We start from the raw sequence: 21,788 nt of genomic DNA on the forward strand, positions 1-21,788 counted from the left end.
TTACTTCTCATTTCCATAAAAACAAAACACAACAAAGTAAAAATCTCTTCCATTTTAATGTTGAAGGAACCAAGCATGAAAAACAAACTGCCTGCTCAGAAACAAAAATTAAGATACTGGCCAATGACAAGTCATTTTGCTTTAAAAAGCTGGTTCTATACAATCACAGATATTCATATGGTTTATCCAAAAAGGTAGTCCAATATAAAATCAGTAAGGCCATCAACACACAGTAAATTCTTTTTTATCTAAAACTGCAATATTTATAAAACACAAATAATATCTTTCTCTCTCCCTCTCCTCCTCCTCCTCCTCCTCCTCCTCCTCCTCCTCCTCCATCTCCTCCTCCTTCTGTCCTGTGGTGAACAGATAATTTTTGGATGACCCCAAGGCCTATGACACTGGGAAGTATCTTGTGACTCTTCAGAAAAAGAATAGGTATGTTGAGAATAGTTTGAAGATTAAGCATAGTGATTATATTCCAGGACTCCACATTCTGGCCACCCATATGTGAATATATGCTAATTATTTTCCACTAGCCCAAGGGTTCTGAGAACTTGTAAATCAAATTCTTTGCTGTTTTGTAACAAACAGAAGGTTAGTGGATCCTTCCAAACCACCAAATAGGATATTGGAGAGAAAGTATAAACAAAAATTAAATTATAAAAAGAAATTATAAACAAAACTAATGTTTAAAAGGGGAGACAGAGAAATCCACAGACATTGCAGTCTGCTTTTCTAACCAATGTTCTGTATATTGATTGCAATGTTATCAGGCTCTAAAAATAATTTATGCAACTGCTACTCCTCAGCTAACTTCAAAGCTTTTGGTACCTAGTAGAACCGTCTGTATACTAGGACTAAATAAAGGTCTGTTGGCTCGTGGTTGAGTAAGAAAAACATTCCAGCACTATCCAATAGAAATGTAATGTGAACCATGTATGTAAATGTTCTATAAGCCACATTAAAAAGGTAACAAGAGGGGCACCTGGGTGACTCAGTGGGTTAAGCATCTGACTTCAGCTCAGGTCATGCTCTCACTGTTCGTGGGTTCGAGCCCTGCGTCGGGCTCTGTGCTGACAGCTCAGAGCCTGGAGCCTGTTTCAGATTCTGTGTCTCCCTCTCCCTCTCTGCCCCTCTCCCGCTCATGCTCTGTCTCTCAAAAATAAATAAACATTAAAAAAATTTTTAAAAAGGGTAACAAGAAACAGGTAGAATTAATTTTGATAATATATTTCATTCAACCAGTGTATCCAAAGTATTATCATTTCTACTTGCACTGAATATAATAAATTATTGAGCTATTTGACATTATGTTATTTTTGTACTAGATCTTCAAAATCTAAGGTGCATTTTACATGTATATCACACCTTAGTTTGGAGTGGCCACATTTCAAGTGCTCAAGAGCCATATATGGCTAGTAGTTACCATACAGATAGCACAGACAATCTATACCCTGTTAATTGAATGAGATTTGCTCAAGAGAAAAATCTTGTGTTCTAAGTTAATGATGTATTGTTATAGCTGATGATACTAAAATAATGTATTTTTCCAATATATAAAATAAATTCTTTTGGCAATAAATATGTGTGAGATAGCACTTGTACTTCCTTAACCCCATTAAAAAAAGGAAACATTCATAATTATGTACGTTGGTTGAATTACCTTTAGCATGCCTACACCATACTGATTAGAACTGCTTAACAGCATTATTTCTGAATTTTCCAATGAGTTTTGTACTGGAAATTAATATTTACACTGGAAATTGACATAGAAACTATGTCAGTTAAACTTTATAATTGGGGCTCTGAGGGCAAGTGGAAGTAGGAGTCTACAGCTGGTAGTGCCGACATTCTTCTCTCGTTTTGATTCCCCAAACATAAACTTTACAAAGTCTCCTGTGATATACCATTGCTGATCTCCTAATCACTCAGTTTTGAGATACTGTAATTACAGTTAATCTCTCATTCTTCTTTCAGCCATACAATTTATCAGTTACAAAATCTGGCCAATTTTGCCTTCAAAATGGATCTCATCTTCATTTTCACCTCTGTGCTCTCATAGACTTCAACAGAGAATCTTCTTCATCTGACCCTTCTTGAACTATGGCCATCTATAGGTTCCTAGTCTTTAGTTATAACAGCATCCAGCTATTAGAGATGTCCTGCTGAAACACAGTTTGGAAAACATCACTCCCTGTTCACAGTCTCCTAATGTAAAGATCTTTAATACACATAGAATATAGTCCTAACTCCTCAGTGTGGCTATCAAAATCCTCTACAATTTGATTCAACCTGTGCATACATATTAAACTACTACCCATAACCTACTGCATCTTAAACTTAATATAATATATATTAAGCTATAATATCTATAATATATATAATATACATGTATATATTATATATATATTATATATATATAATCTGTAATATACTGACGTTTTCTGCTTTTCACACAGCCGATAGTCTTCCATTCTGGAATGTCTTTCCAGCCCTAGTTCTCATTTTAGTCTTCAAAATAAAACCTAAATCCCATTTTGTGAAACTTTTCTAGATCCATCTATCCATCAACTCAGTAAGAATTTTATGAAAGTCTTTGCTGTGTACCAAATACTAGGTGACACCCTGCAGATTCTTAAAATATTTCTTTCTTGAAAATCTCCAAGTTGGTAAATGATGTTCACAAAAAAATGTGATAAATGCTATAATCAACATATACACAATGTGTTTTTGGAAGGCCAAAGGGAACAAAATTCTGCCTGTGTAGAGGAAGAACAGGGTTACACAGTAGATGAATAGAGAATCTTGTGAGCAGTGTCTTGAAGGATTAATATTAATTTGCCAGGTAGTGAAGTAAAGAATGTTCCTGTAAGATGAAACTGGCTATTCAAAGGACACAGAAGTATATGATTGGGGAATGGAAAAACATTTACTATTACTGAAGCAAGGGAGATATTCAAAATATTTAACAATCAGCAGGGCATGAATATTGACCAATCAGAATTAACAATCACCTTACCCATCCACATCACCTGAATATAAGCCCAGATACAAAGTCAATGAATGTGCCTGGCACAGAAAGAGTAGTAGGAAAGATTAGGTCAGTAACAGATTAGCAGGGCTATGATAATGATTTGAACTTACTTCAGTACATAGGAGGGAACCATTGAAAGGTTTCAGATAAGTAAGTCATATTATCAGTTATATTTTAGAAAGATCAACCAGGCAACTATATAAAGAGTGGCTTTGAAGGGGGAAAAAAAAAATAAAAGGCTGAGACAAATAGTTGGAGGATTATAGTAGTCCAGGTAAGAGATGAAGCATAGCTGAACTGAAACCGTGGCTGTGAGGATAAAGATAAAAGATCAAATTCAAGGCATATTTAGGAGATAAAAATTCACAGGATTTGATGAACAATTGAACACGAGAAAGAGAGTCTGACGGCGAGATAAATGATGCATTTGAGGTTTCTGGTTTGGAAAACTGATGCCTAGTGATGCCATCAAACCAAACAGAGAATATAAAAAGGAGAAAAGGTCCCATTTTGTATATGTAGTTTAAAATATCTGAGGAACACAGTTGGATATGTCCAGAAGACAGCTATAAATAGGAGACTAGAATCCAGGAGAGAGGAACACCTTGGAGTCACAGCTCATAATGTGGTAGTTAAAATAAAGAAAATAGACAAGTTTCCCTAGGATAAGAAAAGTAAATGAGGATAAAATCCTAGTGAAGATCATCATTTACAGAATGGGAAGCAAAAAACCAGTATTTTGCCTTATATCAAAGCTACTTATAGACCACTCTCTTCTTCATTAGATCCTGAGATCCTGCAGGGCAGAAATCACATCATAATTATCTTTGGGTTCCCTTAGTATTCACTAAGAGTGCTTAGTATCTAGTACGTTTGCATGTATACACAAAAAATGTCTGCTGAGTTGAAATAAGCTTCATCCTGGAACACTTGGGGAAAATATATACTTCACAGGACATTTGACTAGACTACTCTCCATAGCTGTATCCTTGTATAAAAAAATGGGCCCCTCAGTGCACCTTCCAAACTCACCCACAACCTTTTATTGCTTTTTCACTTAACTAATGGTTCGGTCCATTTTCTAATGGGCCACAAAGCCAGACATCTCATGAAGGCAGGAGTTGGTCATTCTAACAGTGTAACTGTAAGAGAAGTTCCTCCAGGATTGATATATGAAATGATTACTCCCCTCTAACTTCCATCTTTGTAGAGACTGATGTTATGAAAAAATTCAGAGACTTTTGCCACATTTTGATGTATCAACATGTACATGGCAAGTTATTTCACTCCCTTGAGTCTGTCTGCTTCTTTGTAAAACTGATGTGTAGTGAGACCTACATCTCAGGGTCAGTGATGAAAACTGAATGCAGTTCTGAGAGAAAGCACCAAACTCACTGTTCACTTAGTAGGGTCTTCATTTTCAGTAAGAATAGAACATTATTTTTTCCTTTGGATAAGTAACTATGAAACACAAAAAAAAGTTTCTAGAAGATATTAATTATCTCAAAAGTGAATCTCATATTGAGAATCGATATTTACAATGGAATTCATAATAATATGGCATAAAGTTTTTAAGGATGATAGAAAAAGGCATGGGTCCCTGTATAAATAATCCTACCAACTTCAGAAAAGAATTGAAATGGTTCTCTTTTGAATGATTACTTGGACTGATCTGAGTACAACTGTGCTCTTTACCTCACCAGAGGAGCAGGCTGGAACTAGAGAATATAAGGGCATGGGCAAATTTAAAACAAAATAATTGAATTCCAAACTTCTGCAAGTCAAGTGTTAGGTGCTGAGAAATCAATGCAGAGAATCCTATGCCTTCACGTGAACCACTGACAATATCCTGGGACCTACTCCCTGGAGAGACACCATGACTATTACATACTTTAGGGGTTTTTTTGGACAGGATTTGTGGTGGTATCCTTATTTTTCCAAACACCGATATAAAAGTCAACTTCCCTTTCCGGCTACTAGAAGGAAAAGCTGTAAGGAATAGTAAGTAGTAAAGTATATAAATAGTCCAGGGTCATCAAAACTCAGGGACATTTTGGTAACCTCGAGGGTATCTTGGTCACATATAATCATTTAAAAAATTTTTTTTTCAACGTTTATTTATTTTTGGGACAGAGAGAGACAGAGCATGAATGGGGGAGGGGCAGAGAGAGAGGGAGACACAGAATCGGAAACAGGCTCCAGGCTCTGAGCCATCAGCCCAGCGCCCGACGCGGGGCTCGAACTCACGGACCGCGAGATCGTGACCTGGCTGAAGTCGGACGCTTAACCGACTGCGCCACCCAGGCGCCCCACATATAATCATTTTAGTACGAGAGGTCAAAACCTTTGAAAGTTAAAAAAAGAAGAAGAAAGTTAAAACCAAGGTAATAGCAACCCGGTATATGTGAGTAGCTCAGAAAGAAGAAAGAAAGTACTAGATGGAGGGCAGCAAATAGAGGGAAGGATGTTATAGTGTACTAACAGTCTTTTTTTTTAAGTTTCTGATTATTACGATTATTACGATTATTACGAAATGTTTCTGATTATCAATTAGGCAACAAAATTAAAACAATATGACACTACCAATTTATTTATCCCCAGTCTAGGAAATAAAATGTTACCACTAAATGTGAAGGACCCTATAAATCCCTCCCCAATTTCACTATCTCTCCTAACCCTCCAAATAAAGGTCAGAATTGTCCTGAATTTGTTATTTACATATTTAGTAACAGCATATATTTCTTTATCAGGCAGAAGATATTTCAAAATATCTTCTTCGGAATTTGCATACCTGACCCCAAAATGTCTGAAATCACAGAAGCTTTCTAAAGCTTCTCTAGTCACTGTATTCATTAAACTAAACAGAGAAGTTAGGCAACTAATCTAAGGCCACAGATCACTACTGCTAAATAGAACCAGGATCATAATGGACTGATAAAGATTAAGAGACAGAAGGCCTTAGTTTGAGCCCCAACTTTACTACTTACTAGAGCTGGGTGATCTTAGTTCTATCATTTAAATGCTCAGCTAGAGTTTCTTCATCTATAAGATGGATTAAAGCCTCCCTGCCTTGTCTCCAGGATTCATATGAGGAGAAAATGAGGTAATCTATGTGCAAAGCTGTAACTTATTCTACAAATGTTGTTTATTGTCATCATTAGGAAGCAGCACTCTTGCCATTAAGTCTGAGATTATAGCTGCAACAAGGTTGGGGCACAAACCCCATATGAATCTAAGACTCACATAAACCATCTCACAATAATTGCTATCATTCATTGCATCCTTAACATATAATGATCCAAATCATCTTTCTAAAAACCCTATGGGTAGACATAATCCTCATTTTCCAAATCAGAAAAAATCATTGCCATACCGGTGAAACAGGTTGTCTAAAGTCACACCGTGAAGAAGGAAAAACCTAAGATTTAAAGCTTATGCTCTTAACCACTGGGCAATATGGACTCCCCAGATTTGGTCAAGGCTGACTGGCATGGCTTGATTTTCCCCATCCAATCTCTTTTGGGCGCCATAACACTAGCCTTCTCCCAAAAGCAAGAACCAGACCATGTCGCCTGACTTTCAATCCAGTACACTAGATTTACAAAAAAGATTTTTAAAATTATATCTTTACTGTGTCATCAGTGTTCTTACACATTAGGTAACCCTATCAAATTAGAGAAATAAACATGTTTTCTCAATGTTTTATATGAATGAGAAGTTGTTTAGAAAATATCTAGATAACCTCCAGCTGTTTCCATGTATGGAGTAGCTGAATATGCCTTCTAGTTTTTGATTTTGGGTTGTTGTGGTTGCTGCTGTTGTTATTGTCCCTGACTCAGCTTTCAAATATTACCATTTTGCAAAAGTGGAAACTGAGCCTCAAGAAGCCAAATGAATTTCCCAAAATTCCACAGCTGACTGCAAAGCTGAGGCTGGAATAATATCCTTCTCCTGCCCAGGTCAGTGTCTCTGACAATATCATACTGCCTCTTGAGGAAATATAATGATCAGTTTTCATATTTCAAGTACAATGTAGAATTTAAATTTGGTATTTGTTAACACCAAGGCACCATAGCAGTGAGTCAGTCTTGAAATAAAACCTGTGAGCTTTTGCCTCTTAAATAACAGAAGCATTTACAAAAATGATTCATTCTCTGCTGGGGCTTAAAGGTAGAACCCAAAGGTTCAGTTTTGAAATTTTCCAAAAACCAACAAAGAGCAATTCCAAAAGGGAAGCTACAAATTTGAGGCTTACAGAAAAATCTTTTAGAAAGAAGTCTCTAAAAGATGAACTTGAAGGCAATTAAGCTATTTTCTTATTTACTAACAAAACAAATTCATCTTAAAAAAAAACAGTAAATATCTGAACTGAATTTAACATACAGAGGGAGGAAAAGGAGACATAGATAAACATGATCTTCCTTGTTCTGGTTTCATCTTCTTTTCATTGCCCTTTCTATTTTCTTATTCCCCTTGCTGACTAGAGTCCTGAGAAGAATTATCCTTCGATAAGAATAATCAGTCTTCAGCAAGTGGTTCTTCTAAATACATTCAAAGTCTAAGGAATCTTAGTTCCATTCCACCAACAGTAAAGAAAAAGACATACACAAAAGCTGATCATTACTATAAAAGAGGATACATGTGAAGATATATTTAGGATGCCACAAAACCACAGAGGAAGGAGACCTGTCCCTGCCTCTAGGCTTTTCATTCATGAGGCCTAAACTGAGTCTTGAAGGATGGATAAGCATCAGCCAGCAGAGATAGTAAGATGGCATTGCAGGCCAAAGAAACACCCACTGTGTGCAGGGAATGACTGGCAGCTTGGTGTTACTAAGGAACCAAGCACAAGATGAGTAATTCCCCAAGGTGAGGCTTAAAGGGGTAGGAGAGTGGTCTTAGGAATCCCTAAGAACTTTAGTAGGTCATCAACACATGGGGATATATTGAGGGGTATGTAGGAAGAATTTAATCCGTTATATAGGTCCTGACACTGTGGATTACTTGCATTTTATTTTTTTATCAGTCCAGCAAATTTTATTTTTTTTACTTTTATTATTATTATTTTTAATTCCACTGTAGTTAATATAACATGTTGTATTATTTCAGGTGTATGATATGGTTATTCAATAACTCCACATATAACTCAGTGTTCATCAAGATAAGGAATTATTTATAATTTAAAACTAAAAGCCAATTCAAATTTTACCCTATAGTAAAGTCATTCTAAGGCATTTGTATTCTAATCTGCTTCCTTCAGTGTGAGAAAAAAAAAAATGTGCTTGGGTCAGAGAGATGGGGAAGTTACAGCTAGACCTCCATTTCTTTTGAGTATGGTGGATCACAGTTTGGGCACTCTCTGCTCTTAATTACCTTTTCTGAACAAATCTTCCAGAGCAAGAGTAAACTGTGATTGCAGTCTCAATAATAATCTTATAATAATCCTGGCTTGGGACCTTAAGCTTTCTAAGAGTAAATGGGATGGGGGGGAGTGCGGGGGAGGGAGGCAGCTGCCTCTATGGGCAGTCTGCCACAATTTAGCAATGCCAATATCCAGGAACTGAAATATTTCAATTGAAACAATCCCATTAGGTTGCATAATAAATTGCCTTCTAATGTCCAAAACACAGGCTCAGTCGTTAATAGTAAATAATGTTAACTGAAAGTGAATGTCATTCATCCATCATTTATTGAACAACTACAACATGCAATTCTGTGAAAGTTTCCATTAGGATGAAAAAACACAGAGGTCTTACAGTCTAGAAGTTTAACATCTGTCCTGGGCCTAAGATAAACCCACAAGCAGTGCTACCTCATGGTAGACTATAACAATGACAGAAGTTCCAGCAAATTCCTATGAAGATTCAGAGGCAGGAGAGATTGCATTTAGAAAAAATTTTCAATATATATAGGAATAATGGATATGATCAAGAACAGAGAAACAAAAAATCAAGAATCACAATTTTCTCTCTGATTAGATTGTCCACTCCATTCCAAGAAAATTTCAGATTAGAAAGTCAGACTTTACAACATACCCCAGAATGTGTACAAAATTTTAAGTTTGTCAAAAGAAATAGAATGTAAATGTCCAAAGACTAAATCCCTTCAGCTCTTATTTGAAACTAGGGATGGCAAACAGGAGTATCTCAGCAGAGCTCAACTACTGCGAGGACCCAGGGAGCAACAGAGAGGATCGCTAAGGTAACCAGACAGCAGAATGTAATTACCCAAATTGGAACTCAGCCAGGCTGTGCAGGCAATACCCACACTCTTTAGAAAATGTCATAGACTCTTTTAATAACCATGGCAATTTTATTCCATAAACATGTATTAGTAGGACATATCAGAATGAGAATAAAATATTCTTGTTTTCTATACCTATGAATGGATACACAGAGCAAAGAAGGCAGGCTATAAATCTCAGAAACGTGATTATGAATTTACTTAGCTACAATATTCACTCTTGTTTCTAAATGTAATTTTTTAAAATGTAGGGAGAGAGGCATAGTGCTGTGTGTGCAACAGAATTCAAATGAGGTACCCTATACAAGCAGTGAAGAATAACATTTCAATTCTTTACACTGCTAGTTTAATGTTAACATGTAAGTACAATATTTATATTGGAAAGCCTAATGGCATATCATAGGATGTGTTATCATAGCCTCTGGGCAAAAAATTTAAATAATTAAAAATTTCAAAGAAATTATAAAGCCTACATTTCTAATGTTTTACTTCAAAATTTTAATTTGTAATATATTAAAGTATAGATGTTTGTTCATGGAACTAAATTTTTTGTTGCCCCAACTGCCCACAGTAAATGATTTAGTTATTGGATTAAATGAATCCAAATTTATTTTCGATAAATATTTGGATAAATCCAAATATTTAATGAGTATCTACTATGTGCCCGGAACAGACCCTTGTTCTCACAGAACTTGTAGGCTGTCAAACACATGAAAGGAAAATTAGTGGATTTCCAAGAAGATACACGTGTAAGGTCATGAGATGCCTGGAGGGCAGAGAAAAATTACCAAAGCTACCAAGACCCAATGTTGGCCCCACTGGTATTTAACAAGCAACATTTTAGGTAGATTATATTCATAATATTTAATGAAAATTTACTTGGCACTAAGCACTGCATTAATGTTCATTTTTTTTCTCATATTTTAATGGAACGACACTTCATTCAGTATGAATTGGGAAGGAGGCCTGAGTCTCATTCCAGACCAGAGTACTGGCTCAGTGCAGCTAGCTCGGGGATCACGTCTCAGGGCCACCAGTTACTAGCTTCTGCTCACTTGGACAAGACACTTAACTGTAATGTAAGTGTCAAGTTCATTATCTGGACGATGGGGATAATTATATCCCTCCTTCAGGGCTGATAGGGTTAAACAGGATCATGTTTATAAAGGGGCTAACACAGTACCTGGAAGACAGTAAGTACGCAGCACGAAATTGCACTTGGTTATGATCTCATAAATAAAACCTTTTTCTAATGGCATAACATTAAAACACCTATTTTTTATGTTTATTTATCTATTTTGAGAGAATCCCAAGGAGGCTCTGTGTTATCAGCATAGAGACCAACGTGGGACTCTATCTCATGAACGATGAGATCACAGCCTGAGCTGAAATCAAGAGTCAAACACTTAATAGACTGAGCCATCCAGGAACCCCACATTAAAACACCTATTGTCACAAATCCCCCTTGAGCTACAAATGCCCTGTTTATACAGCTGGCCTGAGTAAATAGCTGGTTCTGGCCCCTCTTCCTCACTGCCTACTGGTCCCTTGCCCACTCCAGGTAGTTGTCAAGCTAATACTATCACCCACAGTCATAGTAATGGGGAGCTGTCTGGTCCCAAGTCTCTGCTTCACTCCCTCCTTTCTCTACCTGAAGGCCAGGAGGTCATAGACTAGATAATTTTTCTATGTATCCCAAACTTAAAATCATTACAAATTCTATCCTGGCAAACTTTTTGCATATATATACTTGTATCTCTTTACCTCCCCTCTCACTTTCCATCACAGTTAATCCTTGCTCATTTCCTTGGAAACATTTTTCTCCCTTACTCTCTCAAGCCCTCCCCTAATGCACTATTGTGAGCCCAAGAACAATACTAATTCTTATCAATAAGCATTAGAGCATGGTTAACTATGCATTTGTATCAAGGAAAGGAAAACCATTCCTATCATTAGGCTTGACATCATTAAGACCTTCATCCTTTCAAGATCCTTCAAGTGCCCAGAAGTCTTCATTCTCTCCCTCATCTTTCTCTAATTAAACCTTTTCTTTAGACACCAGTGACCAAGATAAATATGAAACTAGCTCTAATTGCACTTTATTCGATTCTACTTTTGTTTATTAGAAAAGAATTCAGTGTAAGCCTTACACTATTTGGGCAATATTAGCTCTAATAAGCACTGCCTTTTACTGGTATATTCATAACCATGTTTTTATAGGGAAAAAAAATATGCTCTGAATTCTAAACCAATTTACGAGCAAATGTAAGAAACCAAACTTTTGAAAAGTTGGGGAATATTATTTCAAGAACATTGCATGATACTAGAAAACATAAAGAGATGCTGATTTAGAACTCCCACTGGTGAACTGCATACTCATGCTGAATTGGGAATTTGCTTTAGACTCTTCATGTAGGATGAATTACAGCATTTTGTCCTGATACTCCAGTCAGTCTCACTCACAAGCAGCTTAGATTATGCAAACCTAATGTGATCTGTGGCAGTAAGTGCAAGACTGTATAATACCCCCGCCTTGGAAAAAGGATTGGGAATGACAATTTAGAACCATTCCTGCAAGACTGCCACCTCCTAGCATATACAAGAAGATGAGCCCCTTTTTTGTCCTTTTGCACAGCAGCTGATTTCTGTCATTCATCACCCAACTCTAGGTTTCAAGGTGACAGGTCATATGTGCTTCAATACTTATGTAAATAAACAATATTGGGCTGGAAAGCCAATCTAACCAATGACCTTTTACAAACAATAGGCCTTTCTATTGGAAGAGTCTGCCAGAATTCTAAGTGCCAATGAGGTAATCGAATATGCATTTGGGTTGTTAACACCAGTAGGTCCTGTGAGAAAAGCAGTTCCGCAGAGTCTATCACCAAAAAATGGCCAATGATAGATAGTCTGTATTTACAGTATTTACATTTACCATAATTGTTTTCATTTTAAAATCTTGCCAGATACTGACACACAGATCATTTAGAGGAAATTATGTTTTCACGTGAAGCATTATTTTTCTAGACTGTAAGTAAAACAAATAGCGTTTTCTTCTCTACTTCCTAGTTAGACAGTTGTCTGATCTTTTTTTTTTTTTTTTTTTTTTTTTTTTTTTTTTTAAGGCATCCACCACTTGTTTCTTAAAGAATGCCATACCGGGGCGCCTGGGTGGCCAGTCGGTTAAGCCTCTGACTTCGGCTCAGGTCATGATCTCGCGGTCCCTGAGTTCGAGCCCGCGTCGGGCTCTGTGCTCACCGCTCAGAGCCTGGAGCCTGTTTCGGATTCTATGTCTCCCTCTCTCTCTGACCCTCCGCCATTCATGCTCTGTCTCTCTCTGTCTCAAAAATAAATAAACGTTAAAAAAAATTAAAAAATTAAAAAAAAAAAAAGAATGCCATACATTGTTTATTATGAAAGGCAGTAAACATACAGTTTTGTCCTTTGGGGATTTTGTTCTTTTTACTTTATTTCTTTTTAAACTTAGTCATAACTAAGTTTTGTGTTTTATTCCATTCAAAACCTCTACATACTTTAGGTTCAAATTTGACAATACAAAATATGGATCCTTCAGAGCAGATTCTGTATGATTAGCACAGGAGGCATAAAGAATAGAAATCTGACATTAATTTCATTTGCAAAGGATACAATCTTGGAATCAGGCAAAATAACAATGGACCCCAAATATGAATGCTTACATATAGCTCTTTTAGAAACTATTTCATTTCAGGCGTTTCCAGTGATTTCCTTTTAAACATAGCAATAACAGTTTCTTCACAATGACACTACTGTAAAATGCATCCTTAACTGATAATGGTTACATGATACCACTTTAAAAATGGCGGGTGATAGTGCTCCTGGGTGGTTCAGTGGATTAAGCACCAACTTTGCCTCAGGTCATGATCTCGTGGCTCATGAGTTCCAGCCCAGCATCCACATAGGGCTCTGTGCTGACAGCTCAAAGCCTGGAGTCTGCTTCAGATTCTGTGTCTCCCTCTCTCTCTGCCCCTCCCCAACTCACGCTCTGTCCATCTCTCTCTCAAAAAAAAAAAAAATAAATATTTTAAAAACTAAAAAAACAAAACAAAACATGTTGGTGAGCTAGCTCTGCTCAGGTCCAAGGGAGCCAAGATAATTTTGAAACAGATAGTGATTATTAACAGATGTAGAATTCTTCAGAGATTTCAAACTGTGCTTTAAAAATTATGTATGTTGCTTCTTTTCAGGCTTTTATGAAATGATTTCAGTTTTTTTCTGGACCTTAGAAGATGCTCAAAGTTTGAAGGGCTCAGTGTGAAAGAGTGGGGAATAGGTTTGGGTCACATACAGTTTAGAAACTGTTTCAAGTTTTTTCAAGAACAATGGTAACTGTATTACAAGATGCAACGAGTGCTTACACTGATAATATTATAGAGCTGAAAAATAAAATTTAGAAGCTCTGTTCCCAACAAAGCTATGGACTTGGTTACCTCCAAAAAACAGTCCTATACTTAGTGATGATTTACGTGATTTAAATCACAGTGAATAAATCACAGTCCTATATTTACTGATGATTTATGTGATTTATCGATATTTGACTCTCATGGATAATAATCTTAAACCACAGAATTGTGGTTTTCTAAATCTCCGAAGCATCTGAACTCTTTCTCTTTTTCCCTTAAACTCCTCAGAATCTTAACATATTTGTTTGCTTTGGCTGTCACAACAAAGTACAGAACAGGTGGCTTAAACAACAGAAATTTATTTTAATTCTGGAGTTTAGAAGTCCAAGATTAAGGTGTTAGCAGGGTGGGTTTCATCTGAAGCCTCTCTCCTTGGCTTGAAAGATGGCCATCTTCTCCTGTGTCTTCAGATGGTCTTCCCTCTGTGCATGGCTGTGTACAAATTTCCTCTTATAAGAATACCAGTCAGATTGGATTGAGGCCCACCCCAATGATCTCATTTTCACTTAATTACCTCTTTAAAGACTCTATCTCAAAATACATTAATATTCCAGGGCACTGGAGGTTAGGACTCCAACATATGAATTTAGGGGTGGGGAGACACAATTCAATCCATGGCATTTAATATGTAAGACAGATAAAAAGAGCCTTCTAAGGTTAAAGGGCTGGAGTCTCACAGGTCTGTCCTTCCATCTTTCTTCCCTTTCCATCTTCACCACCCCCATACCCCACCAAACTACCTCTCAGGCACCTTCTGGAAATACTAGGATGACTAGGGAAACTATTGAACAGTCCATTTGTTTCCCAAATATTAGTGGATATTTACCATGTACAGGATTTTGTGTCACATGGGTTTGAAGAGTTGCAAAAGTAAATAAAGTAAGCCTTGCATTCAAGTAGCTTATAGCAAACCACATCATCATATAGTAATTGAATGACAGCTAAGAATTGGATCTACCTTCACATTCATGAGAGAGGTAGCAGAGGGATGTAGAAGGAACTCTGGAGGGTCCAGGCTTGAGGTGAGAAGACCCAGACATGAACATAGCTTGTTTGCTTGCTTGCTTGCTTGCTTGATTTATTTATTTTATTTTATTTTATTTTATTTTTTTACCTGCCTAGCAGGGGAATGCAAAGCTCAAATATACAATGAAGATTGAGGAGCATTGTACAACGATAAGCTCTATAGAAGCATAAGTTATTATTATATTAAAAATCACTAAACCAGCTTTCAAAATGTAGCATTGTTTCCACTTTCTCATTCACCACCTGCACATTCCACTGGCTAATTGCCATATTATCTGCGGTCACCTTACTTAATCAAATTTAAGTGTTCAGCCTCTATTTAAATAAAGGCTCTGTAGCCTTAACCAAATGCGATAGATTATTACTCTGATAATTTGGGGGCTAAATTAATCAAGCCTGAGTTGGATTTTCTTTTTCCAAAATAATCCCTTTCCTTTTTCTTTAGCCCATTTTGAAGTTCTAAGTTATCAAATATTTAGTTTTTATATACTGAAGTGCATTCTTCTTTTCAATCCACTCCACGATTCCCAACTGCCCCTCTCTGGCCCTTATAACTGATTGCTCACTTCCTATACAGTCTGGTTCCCCTGAGTCACTCTCCTAAAATTTACCATAATCAAAACCAAATTACCCAAAACTCTCTTTGAAGGAGTCATGTCCTTAACACATGCTTCCAATGCTTAGAGATTCTGGGTTCCACAGGAAGTCAGGCTTGCATGTTTATTCTCTAGGAACACCCTATATCTTCTCTTGGGCCACCCACAGAAACATGTATTATCCTACCACCATTACTTGCTCCTTCTCCTGCTTAGCGCAATTTCTAACCAAAGACAGAGGACTCTTCTTTTCCCTGCTTCCCAATGACTACCTTTCTTCCCTTTTGATGCACTATAATATTGCTGGAAAAATGTCATCCTCTTTTCAGTAGGCAAGGACGAAATGAGGGACTAGGCCAGGCACTGTGTGGGGTATGCATTCGAGTCAGACACACCCTCTGCTGTCTGGAGCTCACAGTCATGATAAGCTTGTAAACAGTAAGGACAATGGAAGGAAGGCTGGAAGGAGAGCTTTGCAGAGGTGGAAGTACAAGTGAAGATGAGATTCTTTTTCACTGGAGAATTGGGAACTGGCTCGGGGAAGCAGAGACATTAAAACTGGATCTTGAAGGATTTGAAGAGAAGGGTATTCCAAGTAAAGGAAGAACAAGAACAAAAACCCAGGCTAGTATAAGACTTGGCCTATTTGGTGTTCCAATCTGTACGGCAGGAAGGAGTCGGCCAAAATTGAATATGGCATAATGAGGCCAGGAAGAAGTCAGAGCATGAAGAATTTTGAATGCCAGATAGGCTCCAGTGGGTTACATGCCTGCCATTAGTGGTTCAGCCAGCCAGCAATCCCAGCAATGTTGCCACATTTCCCTGTTGCACTCAGGAAAAAACAATGCAAAAGGAGTCTCTTTTACTGCCTTCTCTTAGGAGGGGTGCTATAAGTGAGCAACCCATCATTCCCTTGAGGGGGAAAAACAATGTGTTTGTGTACTCTTGGCTCATCTGAATACCAAAATAAAGTGTAAGCTAAATACCCCTATGGGGTTAAAATTCAATTTCATCTTATATTAGCTACAAAATAACGAGTTGAAACTATTTGGAACAGTTTCTCAAGAGAAAGTACCACACAGGATTCATCCCAGGTCCTTGGTTTTCTTTCTGTTTATAATCTTCATTAAGTGATAGAGATTATATCCATATCCTCTTCAAGCCTCAGCTGTGACCTCAAGGCTGATGACCCCCCGCCCGCCTTGCCATCTCCAATGCAGGCTTCACTTTCACACCTACTGCAAATCCCCAGTGGTTTATACTCCATTTCTGTTTGACTCTCACATAACCATTCGTGGGGCCCAAACCCAACATCTTTTTTCTCCAAATCACATTCCTTTCCATTTTCCTTTTCTTCTTCAATGTTTCAACATTCTTCCAGAGCCACTAGCTGTTTAAAAATCATTTTTTGATTCCTCTCAACTCTGCTACCTTATCAGACTAAAAATCCAATCGATTTTCATCTAAACCTCTTTTGTCCCTATTTTCACAGTCTTTGAGTCTGGATCACTGGGACAGTTTTCTCATTGGCTTCCCTGACTCTAATCCAACCTGCATATAACTGCCAAACTAATCTCCTTTAATATATCACTTTCATCATGCTGATTCCCTGCTCAATAATCTTAGATAGTTCCCTATGTCAGATGCAACCAAAATAGAGCAAAGGCCTGCTAGAAAATTTTATGAATACACTCTTCTCTGAGCAGTATTATAATTTCAGATATACTAATGATGAAAATTGAGGCCCCACAATTTAACTTGCCTAAGACTAGTAATTGGCAGAGCTAGGATTACAACCTAGTCCTTTGAGTCCTGGTCCTACACTTTGCCTTAATAGAAATTTGTGGCTCCCATGCTTGATTTTAAGAGTCTCCATAATCTTCCTTTGCTTCATTTAACCAATCTTCTTTTTTCTAACTCCCCAACAGAGCCCTCCCTATGGCCAGCCTTGGCTCCTCATTGCCTTCCTATATGCCTACTTTATTCCTGCTTTGCTATGGCTTTCTCTGGGCATATTCACTCTAGCTTTCCCCAACCTCTGAGGCACACCTTAAACCCCATCAGTGTGGTTCTGATTTCCCTGGCAATGCCATCCATCTTCGGTTAGATTTCTACAGTATTTATTCTCCAGCAGAGTGGCTCACAGCCTGAACACAAGGAGTAGAGGTAGGGAAGGGGGAAAATTCATGGGCTATGGATCCCTATGAGTACCAAAGCATACACTAAATTATATGCAATTCACATGTATTTGCTACTGTTTTCCAAAAACAAATAGATGCTATTGCCATTAATAAAACACACATTAAGTAGTTCATATTTGTTCTTCATCATTACATATTTCCCTAATTACAAATGCTAACCATAGATCAACCACCAGATAAAGTTTGTGAAATATACGACATTAACAGAAATCTTTAATCTCAATAAAGACAGAAACCACGTGTCTAAACACATAAATGTGAATCTTGCTGATTCACATTTGTGCATGTTCTTTAATCTTGTGAGCCCCCATGAGGTCTTAAAGGGTTTCTTATAAGGTACAGCAAAACTAGGCCATCCTTCTGCATCTTACCGCACCTCGCTCAGTACTGAATACATGGTGGGTATTCAACAAATACTTGTTTCAAGCTCCCTCAGTCGGTGAAATATAACGGTATACATTAGAAAAATTTAGGCTTATTCACTAAAGGATAGGCTAGGAAAGAGCATGATTCTACAGCTTATTAAGTTGCCCAGAATGGTGGAGATTTCCATCACTTTTTCCATCCATGGTCGCCTTGCAGGAATTTTAGTGAAAGTTCTGATTGCCACTCGATGGAACTGGGGGTCAGAACTATGGTTTAACACCAACTGATATACAGAAATTCAAATCTCCTGCTTCTATTTATAAAGCAGAAATCAGAGACCAGCCTTGAGGGAAATAATTTCAATTCTTCTTTCTCACACAGGATCAGGATCAAGGGGTGATTGAACTCCTTCAACATATTGCTGGCTTTCAAATTTAGTTAAGTAACAAGTTCAAATTAAGACCTAGATAACATCAGATAGCCACACAGTTGTTACCTATCTTTGGATAGAGAATGGGGGAGAATCCTAGTGACTAGCATAGGCAGGAAAAGTTCTTAAGGTAGAATATGGTTCATTCTATAGAATTCTATAGAATATGGGCATCATTATGAATAAAACTTTTAAGAAGTAGATTTCCCAAGTAATTGAAATTTACTTATTTACAGTTTCAAATATTTTATATTAAGAATTTTTAGATCAATGTTTCCTTTTTTTTGAAGTTTATTTATTTATTTTGAGAGAGAGAGAGAGAGAGAGCGCATGTGTGCTAGTGGGGGAAGGACAGGGAGAAAGGGAGAGAGAATCCACCTGTAGTACAGAGCCCTACAGGAGGCTCTATCTCCCTAACCGTGAGAACATGACCTAAACTGAAATCAAGAGTTGGACACTTAACCGACTGAGCCACCCAGGCACCCCTATATCAATGTTTCTAAACTGCATTACATGCTTTCTGATTTACATTAAACAAATGATACTGAAAATAACTCTTCCTTATGCTCCTGACATTGAATATCAATAATTATTTTATACAACTCAGGTATATAACAGGGCTTTTTACTCCTTCACTGAATGGCCCCAGACTACTATACACTTTGAGTCTTATGGGATTTAAAAAATTTTTATCCTGAAATAATTTTAGACTTAATTAAAAGTTGAAAAATAGCATAGAATGTCTACATATACCCTTCACTCAACTTCCCCCATGCTATTATCTTAAATAACCACAGTGCAATCAACAAAACCAAGAAATCACCATTGGTACAATAGATACTATTAAGTAAACTGCAGATCTTTTTCAAATCTCACCAATTTTTCCAATAGTGTTCTCTCTGTTCCAAGATCCAGTCCAGAATCCCACATTGAGATTAATCTCTTTGTCTCCTTAGTCACCTACAATCTGTGACAGATCCTCAGTCTATCCTGGTCTGCCACAGTCCTGTCACTTTTGATGAGTAACAGTCATTTTATAGGATGTCTTTCAATTTGCCTGACTTTTCCAATGATTTTATTAAAGTTATACATTTTCAGCAAAAATACCACAATAAGTAAGCAAGATTTTTTTCCTGTCTTTAGTACACAATATCTAAGGGTTTGTGATGCAATGTCTTATTCCTGGTGATGTCAACCTTGGTTTCTTGGTGAAGGTAGCATCTGCTGGGAGATCTCAAGTTAATGTTTTTCCCTTGGTAATTAGTCAATATTTTTCTGATTTGTTAATACAATTTTTCCAGCTCTTTCCTCCGAGTGAGATATCAGATGTCACCCCATGTGCTCGCCACTAGCAACTTGCTTTTTCTAACCTGCTGTAGGCTTAAAAATCAGAAAACGTTGTATGAATTCTTTTCAAAAAAAAAAAGGTGGGGGCAAGGGTTTATTGTAGACTTTTAAAGATAAGTCTTCTTGCTGCTTAGACATCCTTTGTGATTATATTAAAGTTCTTGGTTTTGATGTTTTCTATCTAGAATCTACATTGTTGATAATGCCCGATAAGTGACACTTCCTTAGTGGCACTTAAAGTATCAGATGAAGATATCCAAAAACTTAGAAATCTAATCATCATAAGTTGATTTACTAAACGTATAGTTCCAGTTCAACAGGCAAGTTTACAATGACCATCCCTTCCCAGTCGGTGGTACAAGAAATTAAAGTAGGAGGAGTTTGGCAGTCATTAATTCTGTTTATACTTAATACGTTCGATGTAAAGAGAAGAATCAGATGTGGCTCCCATAAACCAAAAACCTGCTTCGTGATGCTATGAATGTTAATTAATCTTGCCACATCTCTAAGTTCTAATTAAACTGGCCACATCAGGCTCCAAGTTCCAAGTCATCTGGGCTAAGTAGCTGAGAAAAGAATCAAGTCTTCATAGTCCATCTTCCCAAAGCCATCAGTAATATGGGAAAATCTTACTGAAAAGATATTCATAATGTCATCAAATCCACCAACTGTTTCTATGTAGATTTCACTGCAACCATTTCAGAGAGGGATGCTGTGTGCCTTAATCTCCAAATCTTTCAGAGAACAGAGAAATCTTTCAGTCCTTTCTTATGTGCCTCATAGATTTCCTTTTCATTCAAAATATCCATGTAGATTAAACATATTTCCATCTACAGTGAGAAATATTTAAAAATACAGTATATGTTAATCATATATTTAAGATCTTTTCATAGGTTTCTACTGTTTTAATTTGATAAGGATGAGATCCAGCCCATTCTTCCTGTTTTATATAACCAAATAAGAACCTAAACATTTCTCAAAAAGCATGTCCTTAAAAAAAAAAATGTGATTCATGGTTCTCTATCTCCCTTATGCCTGGTTCTTAAAAATGATTGAGTCACTGTTGTTCTGTTGTTTAATCTGATAATTATGCAAGCACCAAATCTTACATTGGAGCAGAAAATGTTAACACACATTGAAAAACCAAAAAGCGTAGAACTATAATCTGTATGATAAAATGCATTACTCTGTTTAAAAGGATTGTTTTACAGATGCAATTAACAATCAGCGATCATACAGTTTAGACCGGTGTTTTGATGCCATCTGTTGGAATAAGTCCTCTTACTCTCTGGAATGAAGCTATAATTTTCAGTTTACAGTTTCATTAGGCAACATACAGTATAACAGTCACCAAAAGAAGAGAAATCCTAAATACTTTCAGTTTTATAGTCTTCCATAAACAATTAAGCATGTTGCTGAGATTTTTCAAAAGAGAGAATTTAGAAAATTAGCAACATGACCACAGATTGCTATTTTATTTCACAGTTTTAAAATATCACCAACAGTTCAAATGGCCAATGATGGTTTTCTAATTTTAGTTTCAATATTTGAAATGTGACTCCCATCCTTTTTATTTATGATTTTTATTAACTTAAAAAAATACTTGCCCTGTGCCTAAACAAGTTGTGCCATAATGCCAGTGATAAAAGTTTACAAACAATCTGTCCATTAGGATACATTTCTGTTTGTTGTTATTAGCTTATTAAATGCCAGATGAAATCTTTGGGGGCCTTTAATACACTAGGGGGTGCTAGTTCTCCACACGTACATATTTATAAAGCATAACTTTCTCTACAATTAATTCTTGGGAATTATAAAAGTTGACCTAAAATTCTAATAGAGTATGTAGGCTGCATATATATCAAGAAAACAAAAGAAAAAAAGAACTCATTAAAATTACATTCTGAATTAAACAGCAAGAGTCCAAACAGGAGTGCAATTTTACACTGCAAGAGGTAAGATCCATATGGTCTCAGTTCATGGTTCAGACATCAGTTGCTAGTATTAAACAAAACCTGAAAAGAAAGTCACAGCTTTTCAGAAAGTATAGTATTGGAACCAAATTTCTTAGTGCTATCTATTATGTCTATGGTGCTCCAA

Source organism: Leopardus geoffroyi, chromosome C2 (assembly GCF_018350155.1).
Source record: "Leopardus geoffroyi isolate Oge1 chromosome C2, O.geoffroyi_Oge1_pat1.0, whole genome shotgun sequence".
NCBI classification, from domain to species: Eukaryota; Metazoa; Chordata; class Mammalia; order Carnivora; family Felidae; genus Leopardus; species Leopardus geoffroyi.